The sequence below is a fragment of the Labrus bergylta genome, chromosome 2, assembly GCF_963930695.1.
Source record: "Labrus bergylta chromosome 2, fLabBer1.1, whole genome shotgun sequence".
NCBI classification, from domain to species: domain Eukaryota; kingdom Metazoa; phylum Chordata; class Actinopteri; order Labriformes; family Labridae; genus Labrus; species Labrus bergylta.
The window spans coordinates 32,857,002-32,882,039 of NC_089196.1; the positions used below are offsets into that span (position 1 = coordinate 32,857,002).

Genomic DNA, 25,038 nt, shown 5'->3' on the forward strand with positions numbered 1-25,038 from the left:
TCCTGTGGTGAAAACGGGCTTTTTTGTCTGTGGGCTTATGGCACTTTCCGGCGCTTCTGCAGCCAGCCTCAAGCAGAACCTCGAGGAACTGCAGTTTTTTGTACTTCCGCATAGGCTTCATTTTTCGAGACCGGAGGTTGCCCCTTGGTTTAAACACAGACAGAACCTCAGTCTAAGTTCTTCTTGGGTAACACTTTATATGAAGGTCCTTGAAATAAGCTGTTATTACCATCAAATCTGCTGTATAAGACACACTTTAAACCCTCAGGCATCAGTTTAATTTACTACCCTCATCAGTCATTAAGGACAAAAATGTCCACTTCCAAAAATCTGCTATAAAAATAGAACAGATTACTTTTTTTGTTGCTTTTTTCTACATAAATCTCTTAAACAACTTCCGCCCTGCTCAAAACTACCAAACATTCAATCATTTTGAGGATTTTAACCCTTTAGATGCCAATTTAATTACTTGATCACTGTTGTTATTTATGAAAAAAAAAAGTTATTTTCCATATAACAAATATTTGGTGGCTGGGGATTTTTTTAAAATCAGTCTTGGATATGTCAAAGATTATACAAAATATTGACTTTGATGCATTATTAGTTTTTGTGTAGCATCAGATTTAAAATGTACTACCCTCTTGAGTCATTAAGGACAAAAATGTTCACTTCCAAAAACTGCTATAAAAATAATACAGATTCATTTTTTTTCTGCTTTTTGGGTTAAATCTTTTGATCAACTTCAGTCCTAATCAAAACGATCAAATATTGAATAATTATCAGGATTTAAACCCTTTAATTGACAGTTTGATTACATGATGATAATATTTTTAATGAAAAAACACACAAAAAATGAGTTATTTTCCATATAACAAATGTTTGGTGTCTGGGGGATTTTTTTAAATCAGTCTTTGTTTTGTTAAAATCTAAGGACAAACAGAAAATGAAAATATTAATATGCTTTTATTTACTTTGTGTTTAAAGGTTAATCAGCTTTATTATTACTTATCAGGTTATCTCTGTTGTCAGCATTTATTTAAAGTTTGTATTGAACACTGGAGAGCAGCACTGAGCAGGTCAGGAAATCAGGTAACCTTTGTGAGCCAGGTGTGTAAACCTGCTGAGTGGCTCTAACTGACAGACAGGAGTGTCAGCGGTGTGTGTGAGAGCAGGAGTGAAGTGAGAGGCTGAGACACTTTCAGGCTGAATTCAATGAAAGGAAGACAGCAGAGATACCTTTGGTAAGTGTGCTGTGTTCTTTGGTAATTATCTGTTCAGAATGTTTGAATGGTGACATGTATTTAATGTAGGCTGTTTATTTCATAGTGATGCACTCTGCATTCTGGTTTTATAGTGTAGTGTTCACAGGAAACAATTAAATTAGAAGGGTAAATAATAATTAATATTGAACACATTTAACTGGTTTGTTTAAATTGTAAACAAAAGATAAAGAACTGAATAGATACTAAAATTCAGATTCATTTAATGGTGATATTAACTTAAATTCTGATTTGTGTTGTTTGGTGTTAAAATGAGAAAAAGGAAGGTAAGGATGCTAAAAGATGCATGGTTAACATTGTATAAGTGGAAAACTGCTTCCCCAGATTATTTTACAATTATAATATGAATGTATATGTGAAGAATTTTGTTCATAGATATTTTCCTTGCTTTTCAGAACCACACACAATAAACAGTTGTAACCTCGCTGCATTAAAGTCTCCTCTTTGAACTCTTTTACTATCGTGGCCTAACCCAAACCAATGTGTTCAGTCTTTTAGAATAAGGGTCTGCTTGGAGGTGAAATATTGATAAATGAAAGCAGTTACTTTTATTGAAATAAGAAAAGTTTTAAGATTGATGACGAGTCAGGTTACCGTGGGAATTGGATAGCGCCAAGACCAATCGAAGAATCATTTTCCTCTTAGCTGAAAATGTATAAAAAGCAGTGACGCAGCAAAAAGGAAGCCAAAGAGAGAAATGATAACAGAACAAATAAACACACCATTGAAGTGTTTTTTTTACCATATACCATTTAGTTACACACACTGAAGGCTATAATGCATCTCTATCGTTTCTTCTAACAATATGTTGAGTAAATCCAGAATGCCAGATGACATCTACAGGTGTTATCATTCAGTTTGTGATTTTCTTTATTTTGTATTCTGACTGCAGGATTCTTATTAAGGGTTACAGGTTTTCAGTGAAATCGACATCGACCTGACCTGACTGTGGTCGCTCTGCATCAGGATCTGCTGAACTCCTTTTCTTTCCCAAAGACACTTTAGACACTCGACACAAAATAACACAAGTAGATGAAAGTCTTTCTCACTCTACATCAGTTTATTTATTACAAGGTTACACATGAGCTGTCTGAAGAACTTGTGCTACCCAACACAGAGGACTCCGAGGAAACAGAGTGACAGAAAGAAGAGAAGATATCAGGAGAGAAGAAGGATCCTTACACTGTAACTGTTTCATATAAACCCTTTCAATTCAAACGTCATAGCTGCTCCCAACTTACTGGTTCATATGTCAGTCTGAGGTTTAGCATTTCTCTCCAGTGTGAACTAACATGTGTCTGGCCAGACTGTCTCTTTGGGTAAAACTTTTACTGCAAAAAGAGCAGCTGAAGGGTTTCTCTCCTGTGTGGACTAACAAGTGTGGTTGTGATAGGTGTAATTTATTTGAGTTATAAGTTTCAAATAAATTCATGGAGAAATAAATATGATTTTAGTGACATAAAACAGCCAATTCTTGTAAAAAATGTCATAAAACAATTGCAGAAGTTCATTTAAGTTTAATAATTTGGAAAAGATATCAGTGTTAAAACAGATTCAGTCTGAAGGATTTAAAACACTTTAAAGATTATTTTTTTGTTAAAAACCTTTGAAATAGACAGATATGTCTGCCAAGATTTTTGAATCTGTCATCTACCTGTAATGTCTATCAAGAGATAATGCATGTGATTGATTAGTTATGCTGAGGCCGGAAGGGGGAGCTCTCAGCCGCGATGCCTCATTCTGCATGACGCTGACAGAGGAAGCATCGTGTCTTGAGTCCATTTATTCATTTTACCCTTTTTCAGGGCACAACATGGTCAGATTTCCTCTTTGGGTAAAACTTTTACTGCAAACAGAGCAGCTGAAGGCTTTCTCTCCTGTGTGAACTAACATGTGTGACTTCAGACCCCCCTTTTGTGTAAATTGTTTTCCACACTGAGAGCAGCTGAAGGGTTTTTCTCCCGTATGCAGAATCATGTGTATAGTCAGATCTCTTTGTCTGTAAAATGTTTTACCACACTCAGAGCATCTAAAGGATTTCTCTCTGTGACTTGCCATGTGACATGTCAGACTGGCCTTCAAGGGTAAATATTTTCTCACATTGAGAGCAGCTGAAGGGTTTTTCTCCAGTGTGAATCATCATGTGTCTGGTCAAATTTCCTTTCGCGTTAAATATTTTACCGCACTCCGAGCACCTATGTGGTCTCTTACCAGTCTGTAGTTTCTTATTTTTGAAGTTTAATTCTGAAAGATCTTCTCTTGTCTCTTGCCAATCATGACTGTCATCAGTCTTGACCTCAGTCACTGGTTGTAAACGTCTCTCTGGATCTGAGTACCTCTCTGGTTCTGCTCCTCCACAGTCCTCTCCATCAACTCCTGTTTCCATCTGTTCAGTTTGTCTCTGATGAAGCTGTGAGGACTGAGGTTTCTCTTCACCATCTTCACTCTTCACAGAGACAGGAGTGAAGGGGAACTTGGTGGTATCAGCCTCCTCCAGTTCTTGAAGCTGTTCTTCCTCCTGACTGCTCCACAGTTCCTCATGTTCTTCTTTAATGTGTTGGGGCTTAGTCCTGGAGAGCGGGCAGCCCGGGTTCAAATCTGACCTGTGGCTCCTTTCCCACAAGTCATTCCCCACTCTCTCTCTTTGGTTTCTGATTCTGTCCTACCTACCAAAAAATCTTGTTTAAAATTATTTTTATTTTTTAAACTTTGTGGTAAGTTATTATGTTTTTCTAAAAACCCATACGCAAAAAGTTCTTATCAGAAGAATGTTCATCTATAAATCATGTCTCAGGGCCCCTCCCCCCTCCAGCTGCACTACATGGACTATTCCATCATGACCCTCAGGTCTTATGGTGCATTCAGGTGCTCCAAGTTTCCGAGTTAGGAAGTCGTTCTTTCGACATGATTTCAGTTCAGTTGCGTTGATGCTCCAAAGAAGATCAGTGAAATGTTACTGTTACAGTTATATTTGAGCAAAAAGTTGATGGTCAATACGAGAATTAATAAAAAGTATGTTAACATTAACTAAACATATTTTCCCCCCTATGTGATGACGTCAACTCGGGAAGTCGAGCAATTCTTCTTTCTCGGTCAAGAAGGCACCAACTTCAAAATGTATTTCACATTTCTACATATATGACCCAATGTCAATACAGATTCATGTTTCAACAGGTGAAGTATCTCTTTAAAGAAATGATTGACACGGCATCACAGAGAGAGAAAAAAGAGACTAGAGCGAAAGAGATAGAAGATAGAAACTAACGAACAAGCCAGTATGAAGTGAAGCTTATCTAGCAGAGCAGAAAAAAGGATGTAGAGGGAGGAAAAAGAGAGGTTAATGAGGATGAAGAGAAATACAGAGAGAGAGAGGAAGAAGAGAAATACAGACAGAGAGGAAGAAGAGAAATACAGACAGAGAGGAAGAAGAGAAATACAAACAGAGGATGAAGAGAAATACAGAGAGAGAGGAAGAAGAGAAATACAGAGACAGAGAGGAAGAAGATAAATACAGAGACAGAGAGGAAGAAGAGAAATACAGACAGAGAGGAAGAAGAGAAATACAGAGACAGAGAGGAAGAAGAGAAATACAGACAGAGAGGATGAAGAGAAATACAGACAGAGAGGAAGAAGAGAAATACAGAGACAGAGAGGAAGAAGAGAAATACAGACAGAGAGGATGAAGAGAAATACAGACAGAGAGGATGAAGAGAAATACAGACAGAGAGGAAGAAGAGAAATACAGACAGAGAGGATGAAGAGAAATACAGACAGAGAGGATGAAGAGAAATACAGACAGAGAGGATGAAGAGAAATACAGAGACAGAGAGGATGAAGAGAAATACAGACAGAGAGGAAGAAGAGAAATACAGAGACAGAGAGGAAGAAGAGAAATACAGACAGAGAGGATGAAGAGAAATATAGAGACAGAGAGGAAGAAGAGAAATACAGACAGAGAGGATGAAGAGAAATACAGAGACAGAGAGGAAGAAGAGAAATACAGACAGAGAGGATGAAGAGAAATACAGAGACAGAGAGGATGAAGAGAAATACAGACAGAGAGGAAGAAGAGAAATACAGACAGAGAGGAAGAAGAGAAATACAGACAGAGAGGAAGAAGAGAAATACAGACAGAGAGGATGAAGAGAAATACAGACAGAGAGGATGAAGAGAAATACAGAGACAGAGAGGATGAAGAGAAATACAGACAGAGAGGAAGAAGAGAAATACAGACAGAGAGGATGAAGAGAAATACAGAGACAGAGAGGAAGAAGAGAAATACAGAGACAGAGAGGAAGAAGAGAAATACAGACAGAGAGGAAGAAGAGAAATACAGACAGAGAGGATGAAGAGAAATACAGACAGAGAGGAAGAAGAGAAATACAGACAGAGAGGATGAAGAGAAATAGAAACAGAGAGGATGATAAATATCAGAGTATCGGCTGTTGTAGTGAGTCGCTGTACTTCTTTCTGTAAAGGTTAAACGTCATCAGTGCATGCAGACAGGCTTTCCTCCATACCTTTTACCGTGACACTCAGTGTAGACAGAGAGGATGTAATGGACTCTCTGTATTCCTTTAGCTCGGACCTGGCTGCAGTAATGTCGGCTCTAATGACTGCCATTTCACTCTCCAACACAGCCCGGACCTCAATCTTCAGAGTCTCTATCAAATCTTTGAGCAGGGAGGACAGAAGCTCACTTTGAAAAGTCTCCGTGTCCGTCGTAGATGCGGCTGCAGCTGAGGCTGCTTCTCCCCGGGGAGGTTTTTCAGTGGAGGCCGCGGTCGGAGTAAAAGGGCTTCTGGTTAAAAGAGATGTTTTTCTTCCTTTGGATGATTTAGCAGACATTTTGTTCAGTTTGTCTCAGTACAATGCAACAGGAGACTGAGTTACCTCCAAGTTTTCTTCTCAAAGTGTGTCAAAAATTATACTTTAAAAAGGTTGCTCTGCAGTGCTCTGAAATAAATCTACTCACTCCATCGCCTCTTCTTCTTCTTCTTCTTCTTCTTCTTCTTCTTCTTCTTCTTCTTCTTCTTCTTTTCAGAGTCCTATCTTCAGTTTGTTTACATCGCCGGGACGGCCGGCTGACTCCTCCCCTCGTGTATAAAAGTTGTTTAATTGAGGGACTAGAGAAAAGAAGAATAACATACTGTACTCACTGCTTAACTGTGTTTCTAGATCACGCTCATTTCAGGTAAATTTACATGCAGTGTGAAGATACCAGCATAATAAAGATCGCTAGCATTAGCATGCTAACACAACAATGCAGCGCAAGTTGTTTTGGTTTCATGCTGGTGCTCAAGGGCGACATCTGCTGGATCAAAAAATCACATATAAAGCCTTTGATTTCTTTCAGGTTCTCCATCATCTGTCTTCTTTTTAAACTTTATTTCTGACAGTGTCTAACAACATGTTCCACTGTCTCCTCTTGTCCACAGTAGTCATATTTGTGTTTTCCTGTTTTGAACAATGTGTTATTGAATCCAGTGTGTCCAAATCTGAGTCTTGCCACCTTTTCCTTCAGTCTCTGTTTAATAATGCTCTTCACTTCTGTTCCACTAATGCTAACTATCAAATCCATTTGAGTATGTTTTGTAGCCTCCTTTGCCACCTTGTCTGCTAATTAATTTCCTTTGAAGCCTTTGTGTGCAGGTACCAATAAAAACATCATTTGACTTCTGTATAGTGTTTGTTGTCTAAATGTCTGCTGTCTGAATGACTGTAAACTGATGAGTGATGAACTTGAATCTGAACAAATGACTGATCTCAGTGTTGGTGTTGTTTTAAAAGCACCTGTACACAGTCTTAATTCCTGATATTGGATAGTATCTAGTTTTTTAAGAGTTGTGCTTGCTGCTGATCCATATACAATACAACCATAATCTAATACTGATCTTATTCATCCTGTATGCTTTCACAGCAGTCTGTCCCCCACTCACTTCCAACTAAACCCCTCACAACATTTTAAACTTTCTGAACATGCAGCCCATGTAATCCTCTCATCAAACCAGAACCCTAAAAACTTAAAGTGTCTTACTCTCTCCACTTCTTGATTATACAGTTTTAATTTGACTCCCAATTCTTTTCTTTGTGAAAAATATTGTTTTTTTCATTAATTGGTGCGACTTTTTTGGGGGATTGTTGCGGCCTAAAACGGCTGATTTCGCAGCAGCTTTTCGAAAAAGGTTACAATGCATGTTGCGATGTTTTTAGACGCTCTTTTGCAATAAAATTGAGCTCAACTCGGCAACAAGCGAAAATTGCAAAACTAGTTGCTATCTTTTAATGTAACATTTTTTTAGACTTTTTTATTATTAAACATAGTTTCTTACCAAGTGTTTGTTGTGATTAAGTGATGCTTAGATTTTTAACCTGAGCAGAGCCATTAGCTTTGTGAAGTTACATATTCCTCTACCTCACTCAGTGACCTCTCTCTCTCTCTCTCTCTCTCTCTCTCTCTCTCTCACACACTCTTCATCTGATCTATTTTCATTAATACACACACACACACACACACACACACACACACACACACACACACACACGTTTGTATCACAATCAGACAGGCTCTACCCATGCTTATTTATTTAACTCGCCTGTCTTCAGCAGCCTCTGTCACTGATTTGTGTTCTGAAGAATGGGGTCCAAATGAGCCCATATTGGAGGTGGGTCGTGCCTTCTACTGGGGGAGATGGTGCAGAAGGGCCAGATAAAGCACACCAGTGTGGAGGGTCACCTGCTGATGTGACCCTCCAAAAGTGGACTGACTGGATTTCATTGTAGTATTTACAAGAACAACTTTCACTGAAATCTGTGTGGATCAGGGCATCTTTAGCAGTGAGGTTCAGGAATATTCAAAAGGTGCCTCTTGAAGTTAAAAATCCTGTTTTGGAATTGTACCACATGCTCATCCTCTGGCATTGGAACATCTTTTTTAACGATGATTGTACTCATTTTAGTCTCTCCACTTTGAGATTTCCACCTTCTCCTGACATCCCTGGGGCAGGGTCACCACCTTACATGAAGACCTGTTCAAGGGATATACAGACACATGCCTTTGGGCTGCTGCAGACAGTGCTGTCAGACATTTCTTCTATGCTTCTTCAGTTTACAATATCCAGCTTGTAGATTATATTTGCCATGAACTACAAATTTCACGTGTCTTACATTGGCACGTCTCTCTCTTTTGGTGGAACAACCCAAAATGGTCTCTGACCACAGAGGAAGGCATAGGAAATGTGTTGGTGCTCTGACACATATTACTTGTGGAGAGTAAGTAAAGTATCAGACAGTAGCCTCCTCTGTCTCTTTAGTTATTGTGTCCCTCTTGCCTGTAGTCGTTCTGCTGACATCATCCCTGAGGAGAAACTGTCTGACTGATTTAGCTCTCTTCATTTTGTGAGTTTCTTGGACCATTTTTCAAATGGCTTGAAAATCACATCCAATAAGCTTCTTGCAGTATGTCTTATTTTATTTATATATATATGTATATATAAATATACATATATATATATATTTTTTTTTTTCTTGTTAATTTTTCTTTTGAATAATACCAATAAAGTGATATTTGATCGTTTTGATCAGGACGGAAGTTGATCATAAGATTTAACCTAAAAAAGCAGAAAAAAAAAATCTGTTCTATTTTTATAGCAGTTTTTGGAAGTGAACATTTTTGTCCTTAATGACTCAAGAGGGTAGTACATTTTAAATCTGATGCTACACAAAAACTAATAATGCAACAAATCAATATTTTGTATAATCTTTGACATATCCAAGACTGATTTTTTTAAAAGCCCCCAGCCACCAAATATTTGTTATATGGAAAAAATTTTTTTATAAATAACAACAGTGAATCAAGTAATGAAATTGGCATCTAAAGGGTTAAAATCTTCAAAATGATTGAATGTTTGGTAGTTTTGAGCAGGGCTGAAGTTGTTTAAGAGATTTATGCAGAAAAAAGCAACAAAAAAAAGTAATCTGTTCTATGAGTCTTTCAATATCAAGAAGTTATTTAACTTCTGAAACACAGCTTTGTCTATCATTTGACCTAACAGAGGAAGATTTGATATAGGCCTGTAATTATTCATTATTGTCTAGATTGTTCTTTTCTAGTAGTGGCTTGATGACTGCTGTTTTCAGGGCCTGTGGGAAGACACCTGAGAGACAAGTTTACCATTTGTAACAGATCTGGAGCCATGACTCCTCCTCCTGCTGCCAATATCAAGACAGCAGGAGGAGGACTTTAATTGTTTAATTGTCACTTGTTTTTTATTGGTGAGATCAGAACAATACAGACATTAAAGAAGGGGGTCCATTGTTTTTCTGTAATGTAGAACATTTAACCCCCATTACCACCCCCACCCCCCATTATCACACCCACCAACCATGAAACAGACCAGCTGGACAGAGTGAACAGAGTCAGCTGATCTTCAGTCAGCAGTGTTTCTCAGACCGACAGACGACACAGAGACACTGAAGAACCAGGAGACCAGAACACAAACCCAGGATAGAGAGGTTCAGTGAATGTGGTGTTGAAGGTGTGGAGGTGGATCAGTGTGTCAGAGGAGACTCTGTAGAAGGACAGAGAGCCAGCAGGACAGTCCACATACACTGCTACTCTGTGAGAGACAGAGGAGGAGGAGGAGGAGGAGGAGGAGGAGGAGGAGGAGGAGGAGGAGGAGGAGGAGGAGATCTCTGTTCTTATGTTATTGTGACAGACAGAGTAACCTTCATCAGAGCAGCTCAGACTCCAGGACTGATCATTATATCTAACCATACATTCAGCTCTGCCTCTTCTCCTTCTGATTCCTCTGTAACTCACTGATAAATCAACCTCTCCTCTCCACTCGACCTCCCAGTAACAGCGACCAGTCAGACCAGTACTACACAGCAGCTGAGGCCAGTATTCAAATCTGTCTGGATGATCAGGATATGACTGAAGCTCCTCCCCCCATGTCACCCTCCTGTTGTTGTCAGACAGTTTCAGGTTTCTGCTCACTGTGTTTGTGTCCAGTTCCAGCTCACAGGCGTCTGATGGAGAGAACGAGACACAACACAGCTGCAGGTTATCATCTGTTCATTCATCAACAACTTCACTGACACTTACTGATAGGGGTGTAAAGGTACACGTACTCGGACCGGACCGTTTCGGTACAGGACTGATCCGAGTACACGCGGAACAAAAGTGCTTTAATCTGTGTTCCCACACGGACCCCAAAGCAGAAACACACCTCAGGGTGGAGGAAGGCTGCGGCTGCTGGTATGGGACACAGCTTTTAGTTAGTAACTTGTAAAAAAGTTCAAACATAAACTGTGTAAACTGTGCAGATTAGTAGTTCCTTGAGTCCTGTTGGTCTGGACAGTTGCATATAACCGGGATGGAGTTCTTTTTACATACTTACTCTTAAGTTTTGTTTTCATTTTCAGCGATGATCCCGCTCAAACTAAGAGCAAAAGGGGAGGGGGAGACGCGTCTGTGTGGGAGAATAACCTGCAGCAGAGACGTGCTGTCAGGGGAGGCAGGTGAGGCTCGTCATCATCAAAAGTAAAAAACAAATAATCATTAAATCAAATAAATATTAATATTTTTCTACTGATCTGTGTTATAAATGTTATTTCTGTACGATTCCAAAAAATTTTCAAAAATTTTCAGGATCAAAATCTCTGAATTTGCATATTTCCGGCCGGCTCCGATGCGAGGTGAGGCAGCGACGAGTTGTGCCTCATCCCAGATTGCGCAATCCCTCACAAACTGGGTCGAGCGTATGCTTTTTGCTTTCTTACTGTTTGTCACCAATGTAATGTTTGTAGACACTTCTATTATACGTCCTCACTTTCCATAGAATAAGTAATGTATTTCACCTGTTTTTAACATATTTAGTCTAATTTGACATAAAACTGCACTGAAAAAGCATGAGGTGAGGCAGCTGCTTCACCTGAAGGGGGCGTGCGTCAGGTTGCGTGAGGCTCATAAGACCAAGAGTTTATGCTTGGTTTGATGGTTGCTCCTCTTCTATGCAGAATTTTTATATAAAAAAGATTTTATATCTAAGCTTAAAGATTTCTCAATTTTTCAATCTAAACGTGAAGTGATAAATAATGAAGACTTTTAAAACTAAAAGAAGGTAAGGAGGACTTTTACAACAAAGTCACAGATATTTTAGTCCAGAAGGATAGGTGAAATGACTTTGTTTACAAGTAAAGGTAAGACCATGAATACACCGCAGTATATGCCTACTTTTATTTTTATTGACTGAGTATGAATTGTGGAATTGCAATGGAAAAAACATTTCTGAGGCGCTATAAATGTAACGTTCTTCCTTTGCCAAATATGCACCTTCCCTCTATGTGTGTGTAAATAATGCTGATATGAGATATGAAACACAACCAGTAGTCAATGTGCAAGCTGCCAATTGAATGGTGTATTTAAGCTACTCTATAAATGGGTTCATATATTTGTAAATCTGACTCTGAAAAAGTCAGTGCCTCACCAGCCACGAACCTCGCCACACATCACTGACCTGCAGCATGATAGAATGAACACCTCCCTCCCCATTCCCACAATAATGGACAAAGAGACGTTGACAAGACGAGAGTAGTGTGCCGTTGTTGTTCAGCGGACATCGGGTACGTCACAGGCAACACGTCCAACTTATTAAAGCACTTGAAAAGGCACCACGCGAACGTAAACATCACTGCAACTAGGAAAAAATTCTAAACGGGCCAAACCATAAAAAATGGCATTGAAGTTCTTATATCGACAGAGGGAAATATTAATAGTTCTGAAACTACACTGTCCCAGATGTGATTAGGTTTATTATGTGCTCAAATGGCTTTCAAAAAAGTGTTGCCTTCATAAACTAAAAGGTGGAAGTGTAATTTAAAAGAAATATTTTTATTAGGGCTGGGCAACAATTAAAAGTTTTAATCGCGTTAATCGCATGAGTTCCTGTGATTAATCGCGATTAATTGCATTGTTCTACGCAAAATCCAATAATGAATTCAAAAGTAGTGTATAGCGCACTTTTATTGTAAATGTACTTCTCAACTTAAACAATGTAATCAAAGCAAATAAATACAAAACTAAAGCTTATTGCATTGGTTGCAGTGTGGACACAGAGTGGTGTGGGTCTCCTCTCTGACTGCAGCTGGGTCTGCTGCTCGAGGCTACACTGACAGCCTGTGAGTGCTTTTGGAAGGGGGAGGGGCTCACGGCAGCACCCGCTGCTCGTTCAGTAACTGCAGAGCAATACGTGCTTTCACGTCAGTTTCTTACACCAAAAAAGTCTCCAATAACACCAGAAAAAGTCGCTAGATTTGTCGCTAGTAGCTGTTGACAAAAAAAATCGCCAAGGCGGTTTGTAAAGTCGCCAGATTTAGCGAGAAAGTCGCCAAGTTGGCAACACTGTTTCCTCTTTCCTGTGAGCGCCGCAGCAGACATGCGCAGCAGTAAGCAACATACGAGGCTCGCTCACGATGGAATTTTACAAAATAAAAGCCAGTGAGCAACAGACTTTTACAATAAGAAAATAAACAATAAAAACTGCGTTAAATAACGAAAATAACGCGTTAACGTGCCCAGCCCTACTTAAAACACTTTGTTACCTCAAAGGGATTGAAGGAACTTTCCCTAACTGCTGATAGTGTCCATGTTTGATGACCAGTCCAGCCTGTCGTCCAACTGCAGCCCCAGGTACCCGTAGGTCTTGACCACCTCCACGTTGACCCCCCCGATGGAAACAGGTTGTAGATGTGGCTTGTTTCTTTGGAAGTCCACCACCATCTCCTTGGTCTTGGAGGTGTTCAGCTGCCGATGGTTCGACCTGCACCACGTCACAAAGTCCCCTACCAGGCTCCTGTACTCCTCCTCCTGTCCATCCCTGACACAACCAACCATCACAGTGTCATCCGAGTATTTCTGCATGTGGCAGAGCTCGGAGTTATACTGGAAGTCAGAGGTATACAGGGTGAACAAGACAGGAGAGAGCACGGCCCCCTGTGGTGCTCCGATGCTGCTGACCACAGTGTCAGATGTGCAGTGTATTAAGATTGCTGTACTGTCATATTCTGCAAAGCACTTTGTGCATCTGTCTTGAAAAGTGCCCTACAATTAAAGTATTATTATTATATTATTATAGATATCTCAGGATTCAGTTCCATTCCCGCTTAGAACAAAATGACTTTGAGTGTATCTGAGATTAAAGGGGGTGCAGCTACAGTGATCGGCAACAGCAAAGGAAAAGTAGTGTAGGTGTTATGAGTCCATCATGTGGTCCCAGCTGAACAGACAGGTCATGAGCACCTGTCATGACCATCCCATCATGGATGTAGTGAACACGATCTGAGTCACTGTTGTCATTTGTAAGTTCTGATTACTTTTTTTTTTTTTTAAATGTTATTAATGTTTTGACTCGTTATTTTTTTGCGTCCATTCAATTGAGGGTGCAGACGTTTAAAATGAGGGTGCAAAAGTTTGCATTGCACCCTTATTTTAAATGTATGAACCGGGCCTGCTCATATCGTATCATACCATGTCATGGCGTGGATTTTAAGGACATTTGGAGCGGTCTCTAATTATTTTCAATAAAAACAGTAGGGAACACATGTTGTATTTAGTATCACTAAAAAGTCTCAAAGAAGAAACAAGTGAAAGAATAAACTGGTCGGCCATTTTTGAACAATGAGAAAACAGGCAAGTCATGTTTTTATGTCTCTTTACATTTTTATTTTCCACTTCCCCCCTCCTTCATCAAAGTATTAACACATGCACATTTAATCATTCTGTTTACTGAACACTCCTAAACACAACCACTAGAGGGCAGCTCGATCTCTTCAATAACATCAGCAGCTCTTTCTGTTTGCATGCAGTCTGATGTATGCAGAGTATGTTTGTGTTGTTGAGCATATGCACAGGCACAAAGTATTTACTCTGAACTCTTTGGCACTGATCATATCTTTACTGTTCATTATGAGTCCGGGATCTGACTTTAATTACACCCAGTGAATAATGTATCTCTTTAAAAACCAAGAAAACCACAAAGTAATCTTTAAAAGTTTGATTCAGCCCCCTGGAGAAATAGAAGTTCACGATGTGTTTGTGTGCTTCTTTTTGTGTGTGTGTGTGTGTTGTGTGTGTGTGTGTGTGTGTGTGTGTGTGTGTGTGTGTGTGTGTGTGTGTGTGTGTGTGTGTGTGTGTGTGTGTGTGTGTGTGTGTGTGTGTGTGTGTGTGTGTGTGTGTGTGTGTGTGTGTGTGTGTGTGTGTGTGTCTCCTGAAGATACTGAGACATCAGCGATCATCACAAAGCCTCGACCTGATCTCACCTTTAGCATAGAGACAAACTTCGGTCAGAGGAGTTCAACCTGCCTCTCAGCAGTGTGATGTAACTTTAAGGCGTTAAATGTAAATCCCTCTAATCATTTTTCTTTGTGCGTATTCGCTGTGAAGATTGTACTCAAAAATAAAATGATGGATAAGGAAAGAGATGTCAGTGCATGAAAAGCGGTTTGACGGATGAAATACGATCAGAACATGATGATGATTAGAAGCAGCTTGAAACTAAACTAATCTGTTACTGATGCTCTAAGTTGTCATGAAATGTAAAGCATAGATTTTTAAAAAGTCTTTTGAAGAGCAGAGAAAAAGAAACAGAAAGGTCCTCTGGAGTTGCCTCACATAAAGAAAGTGTCAAATTAAGAAAAAGAGACAAAACTCAGAGTTTTCACAGTCTTACATTTCTGTTCCAGCTGTGAAATGTGTCCTCTAAACCAAACACAGCCTCAGCCATAAAAACAGAACTTGTAATAACAAAGAACAATATTCAAATCATTCAAAAATGATGCAATTATTTCAACTGAAGATCAACTTTTGACCGAGACAGCAGCGTGTGCACAAAGCAAGGCCACCGTCCATATTTGATGAACCATAAAACTTCAAATAAAAGCCCATCCCAATTTAAGGTCTTGTTCCCGTTACTAGCCTTGTGTTGCTGCACATTTTGACAGATGAAGGCAGGTCTCACTTAGAGATATGCAGGGTGGAGAGACACACAGTACACTTAAATATTCTTTCTGGCTGTACAAATTGTTAGAAAGTGGAATTGGAGGAAAAACCTACGACGTCATAAAATAAAAAAAACGTTTAAAAAATGTGAAAATGTATAGATAGTTTATTATCGTAAAAAAAACCTACATTTAGAGTTTTTCGTACTTAACTTCTTCCACTTTATACTTCTAATCCATCCCTACACTTTTTATTTTGGGGGTTGGAGGGGGCGGGGAGGGGGGGGGCGAGATTCTGGTAGTTCTTATCAAACTTCCAAGCTGATTAAAAACTGTCTGATTATTTGATGGGCTGAAAAGTTTTTTTTACATATTAGGTCAGAGAGTAATGTAGTTAAGTTTCACTTCTCCTTTCATGTATTTATTGTTAATGCTGCTCCGCTGCCCCCCAGTGGCTCTTTGAGGAAGTGACCAAACTATAGAAATACTGTATTTGCTAAGTTATTCAATGACATAAAAATAGAACAGGTTCAAAAGTATTGTTTTATTACACAAAATGTTAAACACGGTAGAATTATGATTTAAAAATGCTTATAAAAATCAACATTGATATGAAATATCAACTTTAAATCTGCTAAAAACATAGAAAAAACATTTTTATATATTATTGAATAAAACAAGAAGATGAGAAAACAAATATTTCTGTCTTGAAATTTTAAATAAAATTGTAATTTCTCACAAATATTTATGTGTGCATACATTTAATTCAGCATTTTCTGACCAGTTTTGCAGGTTTCACTGTAACTTGTGTAACAGGGTTAATAACAGCATAGTGGCAAATGTTTGACAAGTGCTCGTCTGTGTGTTTTAAGATATTGTTCCTCTTAAAATGAGGCGTGAGCAGTCTTGTTTAACGGAGCGGAGAGTCTGCATGTGGTCATTCAGCCCCGTTCTGCACCTTACGGCAGTTACAGATCATGAGAAGGTAAAACAAGTCACAACATTTAAATTATTCAGAATGAAATAAGAGCTCTGGTCCTCTACTTAAATAAAGATTATGTTTAAAAAAAATACACATTTTTAATAAAAAGGCACATTAAGAGGTATGTTACATACAGTACAAGCTTCCTTTGTAGAAAAATGACTTTTTAAGCCCTGATCAACTATTAACATATGTTTGAATTTGGATAAGTGATAATAACACACTGTCAGAGAGAAGTATAGCTTGTTGTTGTTTGCATCATTTTAAGTCATTAGCATGCTAACACAACAATGCAGCACACAGGTGATTTCAGCTCCAGCAAAGGACAATTTTGTCCGCTGCTTGCGCTTAATGGTGTTTAATTATTGTGTGTTCTAATTCATAACTCCTTTGTGTGAACGTGAGTGGAGAGGAGTTGGAGGTGTGTCTCTGGAGGAGAGCGGAGGCTTCAGAATAGAGGAGGTGTGGCCAAACAGAAGTTTGTTTTGGTTTCATGCTGGAGCTCAAGGGCGACATCTACTGGATCAAAAAGTCGCACATTCTTCCTTTCAGGGTTTAAATCGAAATTCTTTTCAGCAAAGACTGTTTTTTTTTTATAATTCATATTTTTATTTCTTTTTCAAAACAAAACACTCGTCCACCACTTATACAACATAAATCTACAAACTCATCACATAAGACAATGTACACTACAACATACAATAATAGACAATAGACAATAAGGTGGTTGTTCATTTACAGAAAATTCAATCATATAACCTACTTTCCAAGTATTGTCTTATAAAGTTCCAGGATCCTTCATCTCCACGGTCAAACTGAGAGAGACAATAAATCCATGAAGTCTTTTAACCAATTGTCAATGTTAAAGCAATTTGGTTTAATTACTTTCCAATTCATCATAATAATACGCTTCACTGACAGAAAGGCTAGTGTGATGATTCGTTGTGTGAGCGTTGATTGTATGTTTCTTACTCTAATGCCAAGAAGGCAGACTAGAGGACAGGGGGGTATTTTTACTTTCACAATAAAAGTCAATCTTGAGATAACCTCATTCCAAAAACAGTGCCACAAGTGGATCAGTGTTCCTGCCTCACCACAGCCATGCCAGCACATATGTGAGAGGGAATTATCTTTAATCTGGTTGGTGTGATGTAAGTCCTATGTAAAATTTTAATTTGAATAATTTTATATCTTACACATTTAGATAAGGCTGTTGTGTTTGGTCAGGGACATGCTCAAGTCTCTCTCCCATTGGTGTTTGATGGAGGAGAAGCTGTCCAAGGAGGCAGCAAAGACTGAATGAAAAGATGGGCAACACGACAGCTTCCCAAAAGTGAAGCCAAATTATTTGGAGGTCCCCCTACTGACTGCTGGCAGTGTGGGTCGAAAGCTCCGCCTCCTCCATGTGAACAGATGGGACAAACTATTAAACCAAAATACATCAAACATGGTTTCTGTCTTTAAAGTTTGTTCTTATCGTGCTCATTTATGTCCACGTGTTCACTTTTCTGAGAGGTTTAGTTTTATGTATTTTTTCATGATGATATGAAAAAGGGTATCGCACCATATTGACAAATGAGGCTCCTGCAGCACTGAGTGCAACGGATCATCAGAGTAGAGGAGTAACAGTGTGAGGAAATGTAACAAAAACTAACACCAGAGACCTTGAACTTCCCATAACCCTGAGTGTCTGTTTCAAACTGACACTAGAATCTGTTCTGCTGTGGGACCGAACCCACCTGCAGGCCTTTACCCCCGATCCCCACATACTCCGTGCACGCCATTGTTTTGCCCTGCCCCACTGGATCTGTTTCTGGAACGTGAGCGCAGCGGAGAGCGGCCATGAGGAGTACACAGGAGAACTACAAGATCACGCGAGACAATGCAAACAACAAATTGATTTGTCTTTTGACGTAATGTTGATAAAGTGATGAAAAATACGATCGTGAGTCCGTCAATTGTGTTTTATTTGAAATTGATCCTATGCGTTTCCTTGTCCGACTTCCTGTCCGGGTTGTCATATTCTGTCCAGCTTAACGCGGGCCTGCAGCGTACTCCATCAAAAAAAGACTCTAGACGCGTATTTGAAGCGGAGCAGAGCACAGTGGCTCTGGTTGCACGCTTTGGAGACGGACCGCGGCGCTCGCTGTGGAAACACAACGATTGACTGGAGTCGCAGCGAACTACGAAGTGCTGGGCGCCGACGGAACACGACGCGCACGGCGTAAGTGGAAATTGGGGGTTAGCGTTTTATCAGTAAGTTAAATGTGGGTTCTGGTAAGCACGACTGGTCTTCAACCTTCCTAAAAGAGCACATGTCACTCCGCTGTTCATCTCCTTACACCGGCTCCCAGTTACTGCTCGCATCAAATCTAAAACTCTGCTGCTCGCTTACAAAACAGACACAGAAACGTCTCCTCCTTACTTTAACTCTCTGATCCAGGTCTACACTCCCCCCCCTCTACGCTCTGCCAATGAAAGGCGTCTGATCCAACCTTCACAACAGGGTCCTAAGTCTCTGACTAGACTCTTCTCCTCTGTCGCCCCCCGGTGGTGGAATGAAATTCCAAACTCCATGTGATCTGCAGAGTCCCTCTGCACCTTTAAGAAAAAGCTAAAGACCCAGCTCTTTCATGAATACCTACTAACTTAATGATGATGGTCTCCATATTATTGATGATGATGATGGTAATGACGATGGTTTTTGTTTGATAACAATGACTTATAAGATGGTTTCTATACTGATTAGAGCTCTCAAGAACTGCCCTCAATGTTGTGCTTTGCCTCTGGTCACTTCCTGTCAGCACCTGTGTGTCCAATCAGACTCAAAGCTGATCGTTTGCTCTTACTGACATTGTTCCCTTTTTTCTAGATCCTTGCTTGTGTTGTTCTTACTCTCTGATGTACGTCGCTTTGGATAAAAGAGTCTGCTAAGTGAATTGTAGAGTCACTTACTTTGCATTTCAGAAACTGATATGGATGCCATTGATGTTTGCCTGGACGGACAGTTTCTGGTGGTCTGAAAAAAATGGAACCCTTCATTTGATCTACTATGTCTCTGTGATGGCAAGAGCCACAAAGGGGTAATATCACTCAGGTTATTAGTTGTTCACCAGCACATGTTTATTTAGCAGTCAACAATACAAACAGCTTACAAACTTAGTTTGATTTATTATGAGCTTATTTCTTCATTTAGTCTTTCATTGTTTAGATCAGGGATGTCAAACATACGGCCCGCGTGCCGTATCCGGCTCGACAGCAGGTTTCATATGGCCCGCGAGACGTTTTGGGAAGAAGGGGGAAATGTATAAAAACATATTTTGAGATTTTTTATAAATTAAATATTTGTAATACTTATTTCCCCCAATTGTATTAAAATATTATGTTTAATGAGCAACATAAAGGTTGATATCATGATACAAAAATTACTTAATTGGGGCACTTTGAACTATCTTCTCAGCAGGGAGAAGGCCTATCATAAAAAAGACGAGTGGCCGAGCGCACGAGCTGCTCCTGCATTACCCTAATCAGCAAACAGGCTGAACACCTGAGAGAGGTGACACAGAATGCAGGTTTTCAAGAGAGATCGTAGGGGAGATATTTATTTAGTTTTATTTGCTCACAAGTTGCCAGAATTGTATCAGAGCCACGGGACTTAACGACAGGCACACCGCTGCACTGCACGCTCATCCTGACGGTCTTCAGCTCTGTTCACACTTCTTACCAGTTTCTCCTGTCTTGACTGATGGAAAACAAAAGTTTTGGCTGATAATCACAAAGCTTCCTATGGAGTGAGCCACAAAGAGCGGCTCGTGCAAATAAAAAACAATCCTCTCTGTCCTGTGTAACGGCCCAGAACGTCTCCTCACATCCAGACTAAGTGTAGGTTGTGGACACCGGCGTTGAGCCTGATGATAGACTTATTTTACCTCTGGTTATTGTAAAAACAGTAAATTAAAATGAATATTAACTGATTTTAATTACAGATGGTTCATTTTTAGGTCACTCAGAGGTGAACGTGTTGTGTTGATCACCTAAAAGTTTCAGTGCGATATCACTTCTAAATGCAGTAGACTGCTGTTGCGCCTTTATCACCAGCTTTCATCAGACTGTAAAAATATAACTATTACTGAACATTTCTTTTTTTGTAATTCAACTTTTTATTTTAATTTAACATTCAACAAACAAAACAGACAGCATTGTTGTTGTACAATAGTATGCCCAAAGTCCCATAACAACTGAGTACATAATTGGAACCAAAATAACAATTCAGTAACCACAGTATACACAGTACCACATCTTTATCATTACAATGCACCAATGGTACTACATGTATAAGCAAAAAAGTGGCCCCATAACCTCTGGAAGTTCTCACCTTCATTATTGATTACTGACATAAGTTCCATCCATTGCTTAAATTTGGTCAATTCAGTTTGATCCCCTAACAGGCAAATCCTTGGTGATTTAGGTATTGTCATACCGAACCCCGAACATTTCATTCTTATCCAAAAACGATATCACGCACAGGCTGTCCGATCATACAGAGGTCCGCTGGTTTAACCGTGGAGCAGCGCTAAAATTCTTCCTTGAATTACGCACGGAGATGAAACAGATTCATGACGCATAAAACGTCAGTGACAGAGTTAGATTACGATAGTGCGGACAAGTAGAAGAACGGACTGCCAGGCTCATATCAGAAGTCGTTTAACTGAGTTTACTTAGTTGAAGAACGAGCACTCCACACGGAGCTGATCAGACTGCAGTGATCAACGCTGAAGGATCAATTCAAGTCTGTTAGTTTGGAAACATGTTATCATTTTATAATGCCTAATACTAAAATACCTGAAGGTGACTTTGGTCTTTGCATTGTAGCGGGTTTGACAAGGTTTTAATTTTGGGGTGCCAGTCAGAGTCAAGTCTGACAAATAAAAATTAAATGCAAACAAAAAAATAGTCAACCTGCACAAAACAGGAGCCAAGCAAGAGCGACAAACAATCAAGCAAAACAACAATGGGATTTCAAATATATATATTATCACAGGCATCAACCACACTGCAACAAAATGAATGTGAGCACTGTGTGTGCGTGTTTCACAGTATGTGTTTGTAACTCAAAGTTCAGTCCCTTCCGGGAAAAGTCCGCTCCGGTAACCCACAACCCACAGTTCAGTTCAATGTTCAAACTACAAAACAAAAACTCCGCTCCGGGTTTTACCGCGGGCCTCGAAAACAAATAAGGAAACAAAGTGAAAAGAAAACCAGCGTCTCTCTTCGCGGAGCAACAATCAAAAGACAAAGAAACAAAAGACACAGCAGGTACTCACGGTACCCAAGTTTTTAAGTCAGTCAGTAGTCAAGAGTCAGAGTTGGGCTTTTCTCCTCTGGCATCTCCTGACTCCAGGGAACAGCTGATCCACCAGGAACAGGGAAATAAACAAATCCAACAGGTAGCCGGGCCTGACAGCAACGGACCTCCAGCGACCAAGATTTGAACAAACGGCCATACACGAACTTTCAAACACGCTCTATGCCGAGGTAACCTTCTCCTTCACTGACTTTTTCCAATGACTGTCCGCCTCGATCACCGGTGACTTGCACCTCTACAAATGCCTTTCCTGGAGGACGGATTCAGTTTGGACGGTTTTTCATTGGAGTGTGAGATGAATGTGGGTGGATGACGGAGGAAGCAATGAATGGAGGTGTGTACAAAGGAGTTCTGACTCTGCAGGCGCTACAGCATCAAAGACACTCTGTTTGTTTGTGACAACTTATTCATGTGAGCAGGTTTTATCTGTGATGAACCTTAACGAGTGACAACTGTGCTGTGGCTCTCTCTCTCTCTCTCTCTCTCTCTCTCTCTCTCTCTCTCTCTCTCTCTCTCTCTCTCTCTCTCTCTCTCTCTCTCTCTCTCTCTCCCCCTCCCCTCCCCTCTCTCTCTCTCCCCCCCTCCCCTCCCCTCTCTCTCTCTCCCCCCTCCCCTCTCTCTCTCTCTCTCTCTCTCCCCCCCTCCCCTCCCCTCTCTCTCTCCCCCCCTCCCCTCCCCTCTCTCTCTCTCTCTCTCTCTCTCCCCCCCTCCCCTCCCCTCCCCTCTCTCTCTCTCTCTCTCTCTCCCCCCCCCCCCTCCCCTCTCTCTCTCCCCCCTCCCCTCCCCTCTCTCTCTCTCTCTCTCTCTCTCTAATAACCTGTGTCAAAGTTTCTATGACCTTGAACAGCAATATTAAGAAATAATATAATAATCTCAAACAAAACATAATTATTGATGTTTTCTTCTGTAATGTGGTACATTTAAATAGAGGTGGCTGGGTTACTGTCCGAGGGAAGCATAGTCGAGAATCGAAGCACACGGTTCCCCACCAACCACTTCACGTTTCAAACTAATTTTCCCCACTCAGCGACACACCGGCTGAGAATAAAACTCTGATTATTGGAGACTCCATAGTCCGAAACGTGAAGCTAGTGAAGTCAGCGGGCATAGTTAAGTGTATACCCGGGGCCAGAGCGGGCGACAACCGGAACTTTTCCTGTGTTAAATCAGCAGATTCTTCATCTAATCTTACTTTCAAACTCTTAACCATGAGTTTGTTAAGGTGCTGTCCAACCCGGCTACTACACTGAGCATGCGCCTGTTCCGTGCGGTTCCCTCCGCCCTTCTGCTGTCTTTTCTTCTGTGTTTCTTTGTTTTTGTCCCTCCCCTCGGCCTCTGATTGGACGAGGCGGCTCTGTTCTTGCTCCGCATTGAGCAGACAAACTGTCCATCAAATAAACAAAGCTTCACAGGAGCAGATAATCTGTCATTAGTCTCCCCAAGGCAGAAAGTTAACTCATTCTATAAACAGAAAACCAAGAGTATTGATAAAAACACAACAATCAATAAAACCAAATCACAAATATCACATATTTATTTATTTTATTCAAACACAGCATGAATAAAACCCAAAATATAAAAACCTGCGTAAAAGAATGTGCAGTTTATGAATCATAAAAGCAACACTTCTGCCTTGTGACACATGCAGTCAGTATTTCAGCAATCCTAGTAACCTCTCTCTGCTGCAGACGGCCTCTTCTCAGTATCCAATCACTTTCTTGTACTTGAGGGCATCTTACTCCAGCATACGTTGAAACTACTTTCTTCTCTGGTGCCGTAGGTGAGGCTATGAACGAAGCTGGGCTCACTGTAGCAGAGGTGTGTGGTGGGCAGCTGGTGACTTATCATCAAATGTCGCTCATGAATGATTCTTCTCTTGAATCTTCAATGTGGTAACTAAGTGAGGAGGAATCCTCCTCTACTCTCATCAGTAACAGTGAGCCGTAATAACTGTTGTAGCCACTTTGATGTGTGTTATTGTGTGGCTGGGTGGTAAGTTATGTAAATGTTGTCTGCTGCTACGTCACCTGCGCACCTGGGCACATGTGGTAATTAGTACAGCCACAGGTAGGGAGAAAAGGGAGACACAGGTGAAGGGGGATAGGGAATTAGTGAAAGCCACACTGTTTTTCAACCGTGGGAGTGTGAAGATGTCTGGATCCTAGTCTTTGTTTATGTTTGCGAGCTCGTTTTGTCTATACACCCGTCTTTTTGTTGGTGTTCTTTAAGATCGTTGAAATAAAACTTTCAAATATAATCAACGGTGGACTTTCCCTTTTTTACACACCATGAGTTGGAAATGACTTTGGATTCCCTCAAGTGGCATTTTTTGTTGTTACACTGCCACTAGAATAACAAAAGGTCATGTCATGTCAGTAAATATCCTTTCTATACTATTTGTAGTGGCAATTTCTTCAAGATTTTTGTACAACTGTCACTGAAGTAAGAGGAGCCAATTTGTTTGTTTCTGATGGATGTTCATTCAATTAAACGTCATCCTTCATGTTTCTCCTCTCAGCTCACATTAACCTTCATGTGTCACCTGAAACAGGTCAACACATTTCCATCACAGCTTCTCTAATGTGCACAGGCTCTGATAGCAGCTGCTGTGACTGTAATGTTAGTAAACAGCGCCCTCTGCTGGCCACAGACACACAGTGATAAAGTCATTCAATGGTACAGCACACTGGAGCCCTGCTTATTCTGAAATGAGGATTACATCAAGACAAGCAGTTAAATATTTAACTTTAATTAAACGGTCAAATATTCAAACAGAACAACGATGAAGATTACATCATGTTTGTCTACAGTTTAACTTTTAATACGTTTTTCATTCATTACACTGTGGACGACTTTAGATTAGATAGGCCTAAGTTTTATTGATGTTACAGTTTTAGAGAAGAACAGATCAACAACAAGGAGGAGGAAGCGTGGAGTTCAACAGGTGGACATCTTTATTCACTTGTTGTTGTTGTTGTTGTTGTTGTTGTTGTTGTTGTTGTTGTTGTTGGGGGCTGCTACAATGAAACTCAACACCACATTGAAGCCGTGTGGAGTGCCAGTATCAGCCAGCAGTGATTCTACAGCTGCAGTGAGACACGTTTGGCTGAAGGTTCAAGATCACTTTCAGTGTTTTATTACATGTTTAATAAAACTTTGATTTATAAGAAATGTGGGCAGTGTCATTTGAAACCCCGTTGCTATGGTGATAAACATTCTGTGGTGTTTCCTGTTGACGGGACTTTTAACTTTCACTTCCTCCAGTTGTGACGCAGATCTGTTCTCCGTGTTGAAGGCAGAGTCCTGTAAAATATTATAATCCTCTGGTTGAAGGTAAGAGACTCTTTTCACTGTTGTTAAGACTCTCTGTTTAATTTAAGTGTCAAAAGAGCTGTAAGCTAACAGTTAGCCAC

The 25,038-nt window shown here is 40.2% G+C and overlaps 2 protein-coding genes across 2 annotated transcripts in view; one reads left to right on the forward strand and one right to left on the reverse strand.

The window, feature by feature from the left end:
• The window catches only part of LOC136181101 (NLR family CARD domain-containing protein 3-like), a 785,212-nt gene that overhangs the window by 505,937 nt on the left and 254,237 nt on the right, over positions 1-25,038 (reverse strand). The gene's annotated exons all lie outside the window — the stretch shown is intronic.
• The window catches only part of LOC136181107 (NLR family CARD domain-containing protein 3-like), a 432,016-nt gene continuing 431,030 nt past the window's right edge, over positions 24,053-25,038 (forward strand). Inside the window, exon 1 of the mRNA XM_065961462.1 lies at positions 24,053-24,958. The gene's annotated coding sequence lies outside the window, so the exon portion shown is untranslated. The remainder of the gene's footprint in view (positions 24,959-25,038) is intronic.